Here is a 17,909-nt window from a genome sequence, read left to right on the forward strand (position 1 = left end):
CCTTCCAGTCCCCCCACCTACGGCTCTCCCAAACACCACATTATATTTTTAGCGTTTTTATTTTCTTGGAAAAATATATAAACTGCAGTTGTAAAATGTGTTTAAACAAATGAAATGGAGCTAGCAGGTGTACAAAAAATGGTCTAAAATGCTTCCCAGAGCTGCAGTTAAACAAAAAAAAAAAGTAAACTTAAACAGTTCCATAGTGGAAAAAATAATCTCTAGGTAGAGTATATAAATGTCTTTTTTTTATTTTTTGTGCACTACACTGTTTCAGTTTTAATTCCTAAATGCCACTTAGACTTGTTCTTGGGATGGATCATTGTGTCTCACTCAGATTAAAGGGGTTAATTCTCCAGAGGTGCTCGTGTGGTAAATTCTGAGATCGCAGAATCCCAGGATGGTTTGGGGACATTAAATCACATTGAATTCCACCCCTGCCATGGCAGGGACACCTCCCACTGTCCCAGGCTGCTCCCAGCCCTGTCCAACCTGGCCTTGGGCACTTCCAGGGACCTTCTGCTCCTCTGGGCAGCAGCACATCCCAGGGGAAACTGCTTTGCAAATCTGTGGCTCTTTTTGGTTATTTTCTATTTTTGCCATCTCCCTGATGAATGTGGAGAAGGCTTGGGTACAGTTTGAAAATGATTTCTGTTAATTTTTGGTAGAATAAGGTTGCATTTCCCACCTTAATCCAAACTGAAGGCCTGCTGGCAGTGCACTGAGAAATAGAAGTGTAGAAAGAGAAATTTGTATTTGGATGTGTGCATATAGAGAGGATGTCAATCCAAAATAATTTATAATCAAAACACACCCTTAGCCAAGAGACAGGAGGCTGCATAAAGAAAGAAAATAATTCATTCTAAGTAGAGCTGGAAGGAGAGTTTTATATCGTGCTTGTGCTGCCTGGTTAGATGGAAATCTGAGAGGAAAGGGAGCTTAAAATTCAGAAGATTTTGAGTTCTCTTTGCCCCCCAAAGGCTCAGAGGAGTCAATACCCTGAATTTTGGTGTCACCCATCACTATCTCCTCGTAAGAATTGCTGAGCACTTTGAGCACAGTGAGAAAGAAGTTGGGCTTTTATTTGACATTTTTATGGGTCTGGCTCTGAACATTTTTCTCTGCCTCCCCAAATTTTGGTGAACTTTTGGTTCTGTACCAGTCCTACAGGCGACTTTCCTTTCAGCAATCAGGGCTAGCAAAATACATTATTTCTAAATGAACAAACCCTCATTTATTTCCAGGGGAAAGCAGTAAAATGTGCCACACTCCTATTTCCAATCTTTCTGAAGCAGTTTGGTTCTCTAAGTAAAAATTTTAATGCATGAAATTCATGCAAGATCATAAGCTTTTAAACCCCACTTTGCCATCTTTGTTCATTTGTTTTAGCCCAACATATTATCTGTAACTCTGATAGAAATGTTGCAGTATTTATTTTTCAGGAATAAGTTTTTCAGTCATTCTATGAATTATCAAATAAATATTGTTATCATTGCTACTGTTTTGCCTAATTAAAACTTTTTAAAGAAATACCAAATTTGAGCTGTGTATCTGAAAGGATATTCTGGATTATTCCAGCCCCAAATTTGATTCAGATCCTCAGTCCTGACTTTCTGGAACCCCCACCCTCCCTCTGGTTTGTTAATTTAAGTGTGATTCTCCATCTCCACTCAGTATTCCAATGAATTCATCTGCAATGCTGACAAATCCACACGGATGGATTATTCCCACTTGTGTGTCCAATTTTCTTTTAATGGATCATTTTCCTCTGAATGGGTAATTCATTCCACCCCTGCTCTGCAGAGCTGGACCTGCTTTAAATCCTCTCTTTGCTGCAGAGTGATATAAATTGTGTGAGTTGGTGGGGAGTCATTTAGAAACTGAAGAGGGAAAGAAATGGAAAAAAGGAGGGATCATTCCCTTGTCTGACATACAAAGGTTCTGGCTGCAGAGTCAGGCAAAGACAATTTAAATTAAAACATTTTTGAAGGCAGAGAGCTGTTGAAAACTGTTTGGAGATGTCTTCTCTTTATCATCATCATCCCAGCTTCTTGTTATCCCCATCTCTGAGGAGAATTACAAACCCAAGCAGCAGGAACTGCTCCTGAAAGGCTGAAAGAAATCCAGATTTGTGTTCTGACAGCACTGGACATGTGGGGAATCTGCTTTAACTCCTCATCCATGAGAAGTTTAACATGGGAAATTTAACGTGAATTTTAATGTGTGAAGTTTAACATGTGAAGTTTAATGTGGGAAGCTTAACATGTGAAGTTTAACATGTGAAGTTTAACATATGAGGTTCAACATATGAAATTTAACCTGTAAATTTTAATATGTAAAGTTTAACGTGAAATTCAACATGTGGAGCTTAACACATGAAGTTTAATATTAAGTTTAACATCTGAAGTTTGATGTGGGGAGTTTAACATGTGAAGTTTAACACATGAAGTTTAACATGTAAACTTTAAAATGAAATTTAACGTGTGAAGTTTAACACACAAAGTTTAACATTAAGTTTAACATCTGAAGTTTGGCATGGGGAGTTGAACTTGTGGAGTTTAACATATAAAGTGTAACATGAAGTTTCACATGTGAACTTTAATGTGTGAAGTTTAACTTGTGAAGTTAAAAATATGAAGTTTAACATGCAAAGTTTAATAGATGGCATTTAATGTGTGAAGGAGTTTAACACATGAAGTTTAAAACATGAAGTTCAACATGTGAAGCTTAAAACATGAAGTTGAAAACATGAAGTTTAACATGCAGTTTAACACGTGAAGTTTAAAATATGAAGTTTAACTTGTGAGGTTTAACACGTGAAATTTAAAACATGAAGTTTAACATGTGAAGTTTAATACATGAAGTTTAACTTGTGAGTTTAACACGTGAAATTTAAAATACGAAATTTAACATGTGAAATTTAAAACATGAAGTTTAAAACATGAAATTTAACACACCAAGTCTAACGTGGTTTCAAGAAGGCTGCTCGGAGCTCGAGCCCGTCCGTGTGCACAGACAAGTGAAATCTTTTCAAACAAACAGGCTGGAAATTCTTGGCTTCTCCAGGAGCCGGCCTTATTTCCAGCAGATCGTGGTTTGGATTCCCATCCTGCCCTTGGCATTCCAGTTTTCCCCCTGCTTGCCACAGCTAGATTCTGTTTGCTGTTTCTGGACCGAGGCGCTGAACAAGATCCCGGTGCCTCAGGTAGGCGATGTTTGACCGTGCAGGAAGAAATCCCTGTCTGAAGGCAGGAATGGAACCTCCCGGTTAACAACTGGCAGGCCTGCAGGAAAGGGATTGAGCTGCCGTCAGTAGGTAACTTATTAATGGCTGGTGTTTAATTTCTCAGGCTAAAGCAGAAGAATCTGGTGGTCCTCACACGAGCGGTGCGAGCACAGAAGGGGCTGTGTAGAGAGGTAGCGCCGTTTCCTTCCAGCCACCATTAAGGGCCTCGCAGATCTGCCAGAAAAGGGAAAATCAACCTTCTGTGGAAATGCAGCAAAAGGCCTTTTCCCCGTTAAATCGTTGCAGCAGAACTTAATGGTGCATCAGCGTGTTCAGGCCAGAGGCACACAGGGCTCTTGGATGGCTGCTCTGCAGACACTGGAGCTCCCCATTTCCTCCACAGCCTTCCCAGACTCGTTGGGGATGGAATAACTGCATTTCCCTGGAGTCCACAGGCTGTTGGGATCAGGGATAATATCTGCTGCTGAGCTTAGCTCTGCTCTACCCAACCTGTGCCAGCTCCTCTGAGCATGGCTGGGAGAAAAACCAGCACCAAGGAGAGGAGGAAGAGTCAGAGACCACTGAAATGTGGCTGACAAAACCTCGGTGAGGCATAAAAGGGTTGTGATTATGCTCAAAATGAGAGTGACCAAAAAAAGGAGAGAGAAATCCTTTCTTTCTTAAGACCATTTTAAATGCGAAGACTCATCCAGAGCCAACAGATGCATGGAAGGAGAATTTTCATTGGCTGGAGACCAAATTAGGGACAATGCTGTACATGAAACTTGCTCGTTTGACCAATGTTATGCTTCATTTTCATCAGCTCTGTCCATGGAATATTAGATATTCTGGCAGTTATTTAATAAGGCCAAGGCACACAAGGAGCTCTTTAAGGTAAAAAGTAAAATAATCTCTATTTTCTCTTCAGGAGGTTTTGGCAAATGGGAGAAGATGGAGGAAAGGGAATAAAAAGTGAATGTGAAACAAAAGTTTTAACAGTCTGTCTAACCAATTGGGATAATTAAGTTTTACTTCAGCCCTCAGGAAACCCCAGGGAAGTTTGTGACATCCCAGTTCATGTGCATATTAAGTAGGGGATCATGTAACCTTCATGCAGAGCTGGAAAGGGCTGGATTGGAAGGAGCTGTGGCCCTCATTTGGAGCTGTGTCAGTCTGAGGCAGCCCTGCTCATCCAGAACTGCACTGGGCTGCACAAAGTTGGGTTTGGGTTCATCAGAGCTCTCCAGATGAAAAGGGGAGGCTGTGGAAATGTAGGGAAGAGCATGAGCTGAGCCAAAGGGGTGGGAACCCTGCCCAGACATCCCTCAGAACCCCTCAGCAGTGGGACACCACCAGGGATCTCTCAGGGCTGTGGAAAGCTGGGAGAGGGTGAGCAATGTTCTCCCATTGTCCCACACAAACCCAGTTCCCATTCCCCTCCCTCCTGACTGGTGCAGGGCACAGAAAAGATTTCATCACTGGTGGTGAAAGTCCTTGAGTTGGTGCCAGAGGTGCTGGAATTAGGTCCCACTTTATCCCTCCCCATGATGCCTCAGGTTTTGGCTTTTCTATGTTCCAGGTTCTGTGCTGCTTCAGTGTGTGGGGCTGGGCTCACATCAGGGCATGCTGAGCTCTGTGCACAGAGCAGGGAGACAAAACAATTCCTGCTCCAGCTGGGCACCAAGGACAAATGATCCAAATCTCAGCCCAGGAGCACAAACCCCGTGGGCTGGAGAGAGAAAAACAAGCAGGGTGGGACTGGATGGGCTAAAGCTGGGATGGGACAATGAACTGCAAGGTGCAAATGGAGCAGAGCTGATCCAAGGGAGAGACCCCGTGCTTGGTTGTGCATTTTGGGACCATTTTGGTTCATTTTGGGTTCAATTTGTGACCATTTTGGGTTCAATTTGTGACCATTTTGGTTCATCTTGGGTGCAGTCCTGGCTGGGTTCTGGTGCTGCCCAAGGTGGATCCATGGAGGAGATTCTTTGAATAAATCTCTGCTTTATTCTGGAACTCTGCCCAGCCTCTGCTCCAGCTCAGCCTTCACAGGGCGTCACCCCAAGCCACTCGTGCCATTTACATCTTTAAATTGAGGTGGGTGCCCAAGGAGGGCACAGGACCCCCAGGATTGGCTCAGGAGGTGCCAAATGGGGTTTGCCACAGTCCCAGGACTCTCTGCCTTGTGAGTGAATGGGAGTTGAGCTGAAAGAAATCAGGATAATTCCCTCAGATTCTCATTAATGGTGTCTCCCCGTGGAAAAGTTGGAAGGGGAGAAACCTCTCCAACAAGGGCAGCGTTGTCCCCTCAGCAGCTTGGTTGGCAAAGCAGCAATTTTAGCTTTTTCCAAACATTCTTATCTGCCCAATGTACCCAAATCTGCTCACCCTCACCCTTAGTCCTTAAGTTTCCTACAACATAGGAGCCATTCTCAGATCTTCACCCAGCCATTCTTTAATACTTAAACCTCTCAGTTTACACTGACATTATTTCTTCCATTTAATACCTGGCTATTGAATTTGATTTACCTGGGTAAATCCTCAGCTGCTGATATCAGCCCTGTTCCATGGGATAAAATTCACATTGGGGGTTTTTCCAGATTAAAAAAAAAAGTTTTAATTCTAAATGAAGAAGAAAACATGAGAAGGTTTTGTGTACAAAGTGATTCATGACAACTTTTATGGAGTCCCTGAGTAGATCCCAACCAGGTGTAGGAAGAGAAGGAAAGAGGACAGAGGGAAAAGATTCATTTTAACACATCAGCCACTAACGAGATCCAAAGTCACAGCTTCCAACCCTTCCCTCCTTTTCCCTTCTCCAGCCCTCAGTCCTCCAGCAGTCCCAAATATGATACAGCACTTCAGGAGACGAACATTCCTACGGCATTTCAGCAGTGCTGGGGTGGGAGAGATTGATTTACCAAGGCCTTACAGCCAGGGGGGATTTTTGAGCCCCCCAAACAATGCTGGTATAGAACATGTCCTCACAAAATATTCAACCCTTGCACATTTCCATTTTGGGCTTGCAACCAGGTGTGTCTGAGCTGTGTGCAGCAGGGTTTTTACCCAGCGTGGTTCCTGGAATTAGAATGCAGCTTTATCCCCGTGTGTTTTCTCCAGCAGCCTCAGTTCCTGGACAAGCAGTTCTTGCCTTGCACGTAGGTCACCTCCATGCTGGAAAAAACCTGCAAATAGCTCACCTCATGTCCTCCAAAACACACAGGCATCTTCCCTGAGATGTTTCTCTTGGATTTCTTGGCCTGGCTGTCTCCAGGGCTGGGAATGTGCAGACTGTGTTACCTGTGCTCCGGCTATTTTGACAAAGCGGTGGGAAAGGAAGGATTAAGGTTGTGGCACCCTCTGAGCTCACTTTGGGGCGATCCCAGCCAACAGCACTGGGAGCAAAGAGGGCATTTAGCTCAGACCCTGCACCCCAGGTTCTGGCCTGGAGCACTGAGTCCAGCCCAAGCCACAGTGGCTGTTTCCTGTCTCAGGTGGCAGCAGCACATTGCTGGGAATGTCACAGGTGATTTTCTGCCCTTTCCCAGCTGCTCAGTGGCAAAAATGCAGCATTTCATGAATTAGCTGCTCTGGAAGAAGCTGTTCAAGCTGCTCTGCAGGGCACAGGGGGAGGCACCTGCCAGGAGGGCTGGGCTGGGTGTGATTTTGGCTCTTGGAAGGGTTTTGGACTGGCTGGTTCCTTGTGCCCCCTCCAAGATGAATCTCACAGGATCCTGACCATCCCTATTTTCACCCTTTTAGCACACATAACTCGTCTTTAATTCCATCCCAAGCCCTCAGTGTGCTTACCCCTGCTAAAGAGCAGAAAACCCCAGTGCAGGCCGAGCACTAATCCAGCCAGGCGGGCTGGGCTGGGTGTGATTTTGGCTCTCGGAAGGGTGTTGGACTGGCTGGTTCCTTGAGCCCCCTCCAAGATGAATCTCACAGAATCATGACCATCCCTATTTTCACCCTTTTTGCACCCATAACTCGTCTTCAATTCCATCCCAAGCCCTCAGTGTGCTTACCCCTGCTAAGGAGCAGAAAACCCCAGTGCAGGCCGAGCTCTGACCCAGCCCGCTCATGAGAGAAGGGTTAAACCCACGACTGGTGGGCACGGCCCCCCTGTTGTCTGCAAAGTTGGTTGGAATTGTGACTCGAGACTGACAGCTTGCCTGAGTGTTTGTGGTTCAGCTCGAAACCACAAGAGCCAGCAGCACATGGTTTACATTCAGGGTCTCTCTCTGCAGCTAACACGAAGCAGTTGTTCCAGAAGCTTGGCTATCTCTTGGAGAAGAGTTTTGCACCAGGATCAGCCTTGATTCACCCCAGACGGCCCTTTGGAAACCCAAAGCAAAAAAAAAAATAAAAAAAAAACGCCCAAAAACTTCCTAAACAAAGCTTCACATTTATTTTTTCTTGTTTATTTTTGCAGCTTGTAAAGGAGCTACTAATATCCTGGTTGTAAAAAAGAAAAAAAAAATAAAGGGAAAAGAAGAGAGAAAAAAAGGAGAAAATTTGAAATGCCAATCAAAAGCAGCGCCAAATTAGGGAGTGTTTACTTCAAAAATATGTTTTTTGTTGCCTTTTTTAAGGCAAATTCCTGTAATGTAGTAATGTTGGGGAGGGCATGGAAAGATGAGACTTAATTGACTCAAAAAATATATTTAGACCAATCTTTTCAAATTTGGATGGGTAAAATGAGACACAGAGTAGGGCTAAGGTTTAGTCAATGAGCTTGCACATAAAAACCATTAAATGTACTCCTAACACTGTCACTGAGCTGAATTGCACTGTCACAAAAACAATAAGTTTAATGGAAAGGAAGGAAGGAAAGGATGGAAATTAAAGTGAACAAGGAGGAATGTCCAGGTGTGGGCAACTCCTTCACAAACTTAGGTGAAGGCATCATCACGAGTGGGAATCAAGTGGGGGTCAGTGTTTAAACCCCAGGTTTCTTGTCCTCTCAGTGATTATCTGCCCTGTGCTGCTCCTCCCTCCCGAGCTCAGATTTAGCACATCCCCTCTGTATTTCTCAGCCCTGCTCCCAGGACGGTGGGACTTGTCACAGCCAGGTGAGACATGTGCACAAACCCTGGGCAAAGAACAGCCCTGGCAGCTGGACAGGCAGCAGGTCAGGCACTGAAATCACATCAGCAAGGCAGAATAAAACCATCAGATTTGCTTTAATTATTTTAATTATCCACTTGCACACAGCAAAATGAGGCAACGTCCTTCAGGCCCTCTGAGAAGTGCAAGAGCAGTAATTCAATAAATTATTGTGGTGAGGAAAGAAAGCCAGTGCTCAGTTACCCCAGATCCCAGGTATTAGGGCTGAAATGAATTCTCCTCTAACAATTTCCCATCACGCCACCCCTGGGATTATTTGTTTTTATCTTTGATATAAAACTGCTCCCAAGCTATTACATTACAACAACGTGGAGCCACCTTGGATGTGAGGAGCTTGAAAGAGAGAAAGAATCCTTCCCTGCTGTGTCTCTCTATCTCCTAGTTAGGAATAAGTGACCATAAAATCTGTGGATGTGTGAAACCACAATATATTCCCCTGTTCTGCCATTAAAAGCCACTCACGACACGAAGGTGAATCAGGGCTGGGAGGAACATGTGATTATACACCAGCAGTTTGCTTCCAAGAACAGATTGCATTTCTGGGAATTCCAAATGCCATATATTTTATTTTAGTATTATGGGAATTTTCAAAAGGCTTCTAACGTTACCGCTCTTTAAGCTGCTCTATAATCGTGGGGTAATTTTTATTAACAAAAAATAAAATCGCGGGGCTGGGGCTGAGCAGGAGGCTCTGAGGGCTGATATGCTCTGGAGGTGCATCAGGGCTGCCCTGGCAGGTTTAAACCTGACTGGAAGTTCAAGTTTAAGGTGAATCTCTGTTGTTTGAGCCATTTGCTGGGGCTGCACCGACCTTTTCACCACACACACACTCTTAGGGACCCTCCTGCTTTTCCGCTTCCCTCCTGTTTCTTCAGACCTCCAAAGGTTTTCAGCTCTTCACTTTAATGGTCACATTTTAGGCCTCTCTTTCACAAATGTGATCATTTGCGAACAAAACACCCTAAATGGAAACAGAAGAATTAAGAATTAACCAATTTCACTGCTTTTGCTTTAAAAAAACCCTTTCGTTCCGTCTGGAAGAAAAGCAGAAATCCTCCTCCAGATGCAGAATTCCCCTTCTGTACTGTCCCACAGAAGGAGAGCTTGGGCTTCCATCCTTGATTATTTTGCTTTAGATTTTACAGAACATCAAAACACACCAAGAACCTTCCACCATGAAAGGGTTTTTTAAAGCAAAAGCAGTGAAATTGGTTAATTCTTAATTCTTCTGTTTCCATTTAGGGTGTTTTGTTTGCAAATGTGGCTTCCAGTGTCTGGGATTATCAGATTCCTTTTGATGCCTGATATTATGACAAGTTACTTCTCTCATTTTTTCTATTGGGACAAATCATGTTTATGGAAACACAGAAGGGAGGGAACCATACCTTCAGGTTTAGGTTTTACTTTGCTATAAATAAAACCACCTGAACTGCGTCGTGTTTGGGCATGGAATGATTTTCTGCAATAAAAATAATAATAAAAAACCAGAGTGATATTGTACCAAAATCAAATTGAAACAAAACAATATTAAATTAATAATATTAAATAATACCACTTTTACCAGAATGGGAAACTTTTACTCTTAAAAAGCTGAAATAGCTCAGTGTTAGGGCTCTCAAGAGAGCACAGAATTTTCCCTAAATTTAATGGAAGTGTGATAACCTCCTGTGGATAAGGATCTGGAGCCTGCTCTGTGATTTAGGACATTTTTCTCACATGAACACAAATAATTCACTGCTTTGTGCAATCCAGGGGTGGCTACCAGAAACGACCCCAATAATTTTTTATGAACCCTCTGATCTTGGTTTGGCCTTACTGGTCCTAAATGTGGAGCAGCTTTTTCCACCTGGGATGGGGAATTGCAGCTGTGGTTGGGAAGGGGCTGGGAGGGACAGGGCACGAGGGGGTCCTGTCCCAGTGAGGAGCCAAAGCCGGGGAGAAATTTTTACCTGACTGCAGCCCTCGTTCTTAGAGAATTCTTAGCATAATTAAGGTTGGAAAAGACCTCCAAGATCATCAAGTGCAACCTTTGGCTGAATCCTGATGTTCCCACTGAACCCTACGAGGTCTTCTCCAGGTTAAGGCTCCATGGGGCATGTGGGGGACCTCTGGAAGTCCCCTCTAACCCAAACCCCTCCATGGTTCCATGATTCCACTCCCCACGTCCCTGCAGGCCTCTGTCTGTCCCTCGTGTCACATCTCCTCCCTTGGTGACAAGACACATTTTGACTCCAGCCTGGAATGTGATGGAAGTTTCATCCCTGCCCATCATCAATGGAATGTTTAATTTCAGAATTACACAGGGCTTGAAGGAAAGGGCACCTCCATCAAATACAGATCAGCAGCAGCAGCAGCACCTTGAAGAGCCAAGGTGGAGCTTTGGGGTTGTGCAGGAGCTCTGGTGGAATGGACATTGTGGCCTTTGTGGGGTGCACAAACACCAGGGAGGGTTCCAGGAGTGCCAGTGACCTCAGCCAGCCCAGACTGGAGTCCAGCTCACAGCTGACTGGAATCCTGAGGTTTCACTGGCCCCCAGCCAGTTTGAAACCCACTCGAGCCACCCCGGTATTTTATAACATTGTAAAGACTTTATTGTTTCAAACATTTCAAAAATTCTCCGCACGACCTGGCGGCCTCCCAAAACCATCTCAAATGAGCCAAAACTATCAGCAGCCACCCACCTCCCTGTCCATTATCCTCTGATTAATGACATTCCACCACCAGGGGCTGACATTTGGGGTCTCCCTGCTGCAGGAGCTCTGCGTGGATGTGGTCCCTGAGGCTGCACAGTGTCTGTGGGGTTGGCAGCTCTGTTTCACTGGGGGTGGCTCTTTGGCATGGGGGGACCCTGCACTGCAGGAGGGGGCTCTGGGGGTGCAGAGAGACCAGGGCTGGTGGTGTCTTGGAAAACCTTCATTGGACGTGGCAAAGCAGGAGAAACCAAAACACATGGAAGTTTCTGTTTCTGCATGGTTTTTCTGGCTTGGTTCTATTTCTAGATTGGTTCTGTTGCTGGATCATTTCAGTTTCTGGATTGGTTCTATTTCTGGATCATTCCAGTTTCTAGATCCTTGTTTCTGGATAGTTTCAGTTTCTAGATTGTTTCTGTTTCTAGATATTTTCTATTTCTGGATTGGTTCTGTTTCTGGATCATTTCAGTTTCTGGATCAGTTCTGTTAATGGATAATTTCAGTTTCTAGATCCCTGTTTCTGGATAATTTCTGTTTCTGGATCCCTGTTTCTAGATGGTTTTTGTTTATGGATTGGTTCTGTTTCTGGATCATTTCAGTTTCTGGATTGTTTCAGTTTCTGGATTGGTTCTATTTCTGGATTGGTTCTGTTTCTGGATAATTCCAGTTTCTAGATCCCTGTTTCTGGATAATTTCTGTTTCTGGATCTCTGTTTCTGGGATGGATTTTGTGCTCTTTGCCCACTGATCTTTTCCCTTCTGAGAAAAAACAACCATAAGAACAAACTGAACAAATTATCAGCCAACCTCTTCAGCTGGAATTAATTATTGAATTAATTCCATCAGGGAAAAGAACAGCAATGTTTATTTCCTGTTTCAGATGCAATGAGCAGATGATAATTAGTTAAAGGATTAAAGTGGTTTAATGATGGTGGTGAGGCCCTGGCACAGGTGCCCAGAGCAGCTGTGGCTGCTCCTGGATCCCTGGCAGTGCCCAAGGCCAGGCTGGATCATGGGGCTTGGAGCAGCCTGGGATGGTGGAAGGTGGGGATGGAACTGGATGAATTTTGAGGTCCCTCCCAACCCAAACCATTCCAATCCCATGATTCCATGACTGATTCCATGATTCCATGATTCCATGACTGATTCCATGATTCCATAATTGATTCCATGATTCCATGACTGATTCCATGACCCAGGCACCTTGCTGAATGGCCATGCTGCTCCCTTGTGCTGTGGATCCAGGAGGGTTTCCAGGGAAGCCGCTTTTCTGAGTCAAACCATGAAGAAAAGACTCAGAAGTGCTCTGGAGTCAGAAGCTCCCACCTGGACAATGTCACCGAGTCCCTGCATTGCCCCAGCGGCAGAAGATGAGCAGAACATGTGCTCTATGATTCCACCCAGAGCTGGCCATCCCGACAGCTTTCAGACCTGGACCAGAGGATCATTTCTGCCTGAGAATTGACCTTTCCAAAGCATTAATTCTGGTGCAAATCGGGCACAAGGGCACGTGCTGCTTTGCTGTGTGGGCCCTTCAGCAGACTGAGGTTTTATTCCTGGGCTCTGTGCTCGCCTCCACCCAGAATTTGGTGCTGTTTTTGCTCTATGCACAAACATTTCTGGCATCATTCCTGCTTGAATCTTTACATGTACGTGTTTATTCCCATGTCTACACCAACATACAGCCCAAATGGGGGTGGGAGGCCAGCAGATGATTTTTCAGGAGGTTTCATTTCCATGAGAAGCTTCAGAGCACATTTGTACTCAACACTGACTCATCGTTCTCCCTCTCTTTTTTTTTAATATTTTTTTTATTGCTGCCTAATCCAAGAAACTCTGACTAAGTCAGCTCTGCCACGTCCCGAGTGTAGCAGGGATTCCTTGATGCAAACAGAACTGGTAATTCTCCTCAGAAATAGCAAGAAATTGCTATTTGTGGGCTCCTGCTTTACGCAATGCTGACCTTGGCTGAGGCAGCCCCAGTGGAAAGGGCCGTGGCGCATGAAGTCAGTGCCACTGTGGTAAATAAAGGCCCAATTTCAACATCCCCTGGCACAGCAGGCAGAGCTGGGCAGGGGCACGGAGCTGGATTTTCTGAGCAGCAGTCTGGGAACCTCGTGGCTCTGTGTCATGGGGCCACAGCCCAGCTCGGTGTCTCAGTTCTGGTGAGTCCTTCCTGAACATGCAGAGCCTTTCCATGTTCTGCACGGCCATTAAGGAGAGCTGGCAGGAAAACCGATGGGCTGGGAGCACCACAAGAGGGTTTTGTCAGCTGCTGGAACTTCAGAGGGTTTGCAGGTATTGACTTAAAAAAAAAAATAAAAATAGAGAATAAAAATATGAGAGCCCATTTCAGCGCTTCAGCTTGGCAGAAAGAAATCACTGAGTGAGAGCAGGGCTAGGCCATGATTTAGCCTCACACAGACAAGTTTAGATGGAAAAAGTCAAATTAGGTGAATACCTGCAGCCCATAAACCCCAATGACATGTGTACATGTTTCTAAAACAAAACACAGCCCAGACTCCTGGAAAAGGCCAACTGCCCTGGCTCAGCTTGCCCAGAGCTCTGCCTTGTAGGGCTGATCTGTCTTTTTTTCCCTGTAAATCCTTACATAACACCATGAATAGTCAGTACCCATCAAGTTCCCTTTGCTGATCAAAATTAAATTACAAAATCAGGCTTGGGGAACCCCAGATCTGCCTTTTCCTGTGGCTGGAAAGGAGGGGATCAGGAGCCCTGTGGTTGTCCCAGATATCCTTGAACAGGGACATTTCCCTCTTCCTCATCCTCTCCAGCTGCATTTTAACCCCCAGGAAAGAGCAGGGACCATTTCCCTGCTGGATGTGACCCTCCTTTCGAGGCAGTGTTTTCACCCTAACCCCTTGTGTGATTAAATTGATAAATCCACGGATCAGCCATAGCTTGATTAGCTCAATTCCAGTGTTTTCCAGTGGTGTTTTCCCCGTCTGACATTTCCCACACGTGTTTGCTGCACAGCTTCTTCCCTGCACAGGCTGTATCCTCGTTATCACATGAAATCATGTTTTACTGGGAGAAATATCACCTCAGAAACACACTGGAGGTACCTGAGCTGGTTTTTTTCTCCCCAAATTCTCAGCTTTCTTTCATCAGGATGGTTTTGTCGAGATGATATTGCGTCTCCTGGGCGTCGTTCACGGGAGCTCCACAGAGGTGATGAATAAAACAACTGTGGCCAGACTGCAATAAATTAATTGCAGCATTTTATGTGAGTAAGAGAACGGGCAGGAGACCTGAGACTGAAACCCAAATCTGCCTCTGACTCGGGATCCGTGGTTGAAAGATTGGTCTGAAAAAGAGAAAAGATGTCAGAGAGGGAAGAGGGAGTTTGGGGGGAAAACAAACCCAAGGCAGCTCAGCACGCTGTGGTTTCTAACAAGCAATTTGCAGTCTCCATTTCCAGCCAGCCAAGTACACGGAAGATCTGAATTTCTAATTTAGCAACTGCATGCTATGTTTTATGAGATGCAGAAAGTTTTTTATGGATCTGTGTCTCTGCCTTTTATTGGCTGGAAAGTGATTGTGGAGCTGTGGATTTCGGGAGTCCTCCAAAATCCCAGGGCCAGGAGGGAGATGCAAATCTCCCTCCCCAGTTTTGTTTTGGCTCAAGGAGGATCTGAGTTCCAGATCTGCTGCTGCAGCTCACAGTCAGATTTCATCTTCCAGGTGTGCTACAGCTCCCAGTCTTGCTTTATTAAGCCTTACTTTAATCTTAGTCTGCAGTGGGAAAAGGGGATTTTGTCCAGTTTACTGGAATATTTAATGAATTAACCAATCACACAAATTGAAGCCTTGTGATGCTCAGGTTTGACAGTTTCAAGTGAGCACATGAAATTTTTCTGCAGGATTTATCTGTGAGTAAATCAGAGAATCAGATACAGTTCAGTGTCTCACTGCCAGACAGGGAAGAATCCGTATCCTCAGCTTCCCATGGAAATAAATCAAAAAAATAAACCAGAAAAGTGGGATTTGAGAGGGGAGGAAAAGCCCTGATTGCCGGAACCTTTCTTTTTGGATTTTTAAAGCCTTCCTGAGCTGACTGGCCAATTCTTTTCCCAGCATTTCGGGCCAGTCTGGGAATCTGGGAGGTGGGATTTCGTGTGGGGAGTTATGGAGTGTGGGAGCAGTGATGATGGGCAGGCAACAGCTCCTGGTGGTAATTCCGGGGGTGGGATTGGGGCTGGACAGGAGCTGGGATGGCAGCAGCTCATCAGCAGCACCTGGGGTCACTCCCAGCTCCAGCTCTGCCTTTTCCAGAGGGATCCCAGGGTCGGGAAAGCCTCGGGATGTTGGCTGGGCCATGGGGAGGGGATTTAAATATTTAAATATTTAGATATCTAAATAATTAATTCTTTATATATTTATATATTTAAATATGTGGGTGTGTTAATAATCAAATATCTCAATATGTAGATAGTTAAATTTTTAAATTATTTAAAATTTAGATATGTAAATAATTAAGTATTTAAATATTTATATAATCTTGATCAGCTAAGGGGACTTGATGGTTACTAACTACTCATGGTGTTATTTAAGGATTTACAGGGATATTTTAAATCAGTGTGATGGAAGTTGATAGAAAGTTATTTTTCCTCCTTTTTGTGTCTATACAGAGCTTTTCATCCAGGGGGAGCCCAACTGCTCTGGAAGCCACTGCTCATGGATCACCATGGGGCAACTGAGGGCAGGCAGGGAAAAAATTCAAAATTCAAAATTGAAAATTCAGTAGGAAAATCCAGGAATTTCCCAAAAATAACCTGGTTAAAAGAAGCAAGGGCTGAGAAAGTGTGGAAGCTGCAGAACGTTCAGGGGATGATTTCTGGGACACAGAAACTCCAGGGACAATCAAAACAACCCTCAAGGATCGAGGGAATGAGGGAACTTGGTGAGTACTGACTGCTCATGGAGTTATTTAAGGATTTACAGGGATATTTTAAATCAATCTGATGGAAGTTGATAGAAAGTTATTTTTCCTCTTCTTTATTCTGCTATAAATTTGTAAGAACATCTTGCTTTCCCAAAGAACAGATCCTTCAGTTCTGTTTATCCTCAGGGTTCAGCAGTGAGTCCAGCTGGGACAGGGGAGACGAGCTGGCACCGAGCCCCAAGCCCAAATTCCCAATGTGGAATTTTAGGGGGGATTTTGATGTCAATTTTTCCTTTCTTTGTGCGGAAGGGTTCAGGAGCTTTGGGAATGTGTGGCCAGGGAGTTACAAACCCTACAGGGCATCATCCCAACCTCCTGCTCGGCTCCAGCCTCCCTCTCCTCACAGTGCAGAATTTCCTTCTGGAGAATCCATAAAGAAAACTCATAGAAAGCCAATTCCTCCTCTTTTTGGGAAGAAAAAATAAAAATCATAACTTTCTTTCTCTTTCACAGCAGGAACCCCATCCTGTAAACACCAGGCAAACCCTGTCAAAACATTGGGAATAAGATTTTATCTATTTTCCTTGGATGTTTCCCCTTGTGCCCCCTCCTTTGTGGATCGTGGTTAAAGTGATAATGAGCAAACCCTGGGATTCCTCCAAAAATTTCAGCCAGTGCTGGAATTGTGCACAGATACCAAAAAAAAATCCATCTCCACAGATTGTCAGCACCCCAATTTGAACAAAAAATAACGGTGGGGACCCCTGTAAACATGGAATTAAAAATGGGAATGTTAAATGGGAAAGACCTTATGTTTATACAGAGAATTTATTGCACGGGGAACCCAACTGTTCTGGAAGTTGCTGCTCAGGGATAACCATGAGCTCCAGATTGCAAGGAAAGACAAATTCTATTTGCCATCTGTAGGACAAGGATGTATTTGTCAAGTGGGCAGCTTTTCTTATCTCTCTCTGAGTGATCACAATCACTCCTCCCTCTGGGAGACATCTGCTGATAAGAAGCCATTGAATGTCCCTGCATGGCTGATAAGAACTACAGCATCCGACTGGGAGATGTGACCCCAGAGGGAGGAGCCAAACATTCTTACCTGGATAGAATCTGGAGATTCTGGAACACCAGCCAGGCATTCCTACCTGGATAGAATCTGGGGATTCTGGAACACCAGCCAAGCATTCCTACCTGGATAGAATCTGAGATTCTGGAACACCAGCCAAGCATTCCTACCTGGATAGAATCTGGAGATTCTGGAACACCAGCCAAGCATTCCTACCTGGATAGAATCTGGAGATTCTGGAACACCAGCTCAGCTTCTCCGCTGGATTCCCAGAGGAACAGCAGCTGCCTCTTCCCCTGGATCTTCAGAGGAACCTGCACCTTTCTCCAGGATCCCTGCTCCAGCCCTGACACTGCAGGAGGGCTGAGCCACAATTCCAATGGGACTGCTGCCAACACCCTGACCCACAGGGTGTCAGGCTGGGTTCTGACTCTGGCAGTGTTGGTTTGGTTTACTGCATTGTTTATTTTATCCTTTTATTTTCTTCCCTATTAAAGATTATTTCCTGCTCCCATAATTTTGTTGCCTGAGAGCCCCTAATTTCAAATTTATAGCAATTTCACACACACCTATCTTTCCAAACCAAGACACCATGAAGCAACAGAGGGCAGGTAGGGAAAAAATTCAAAATTCAGTAGGAAAATCCAGGGATCCCCCAAAAAGAACCTGTTTATAAGAAACAAGGGCTGAGAAAGCATGGAAGCTGCAGAACATGCAGGGGATCATTGAGAGAACAGATGATTTCTGGGACACAGAAACTCCAGGGAAGATCAAAACAACCCTCAAGGATCGAGGGCATGAGGGAGTTTTTTCCAGCCCCACTTGGATGTGCTGACTGTGCTGTCAGAGCTCCGAGGGCTCTGCGAGGACAGTTTCCATTTGT

This window comes from Ammospiza nelsoni, chromosome 19 (genome assembly GCF_027579445.1).
Source record: "Ammospiza nelsoni isolate bAmmNel1 chromosome 19, bAmmNel1.pri, whole genome shotgun sequence".
Taxonomy (NCBI): domain Eukaryota; kingdom Metazoa; phylum Chordata; class Aves; order Passeriformes; family Passerellidae; genus Ammospiza; species Ammospiza nelsoni.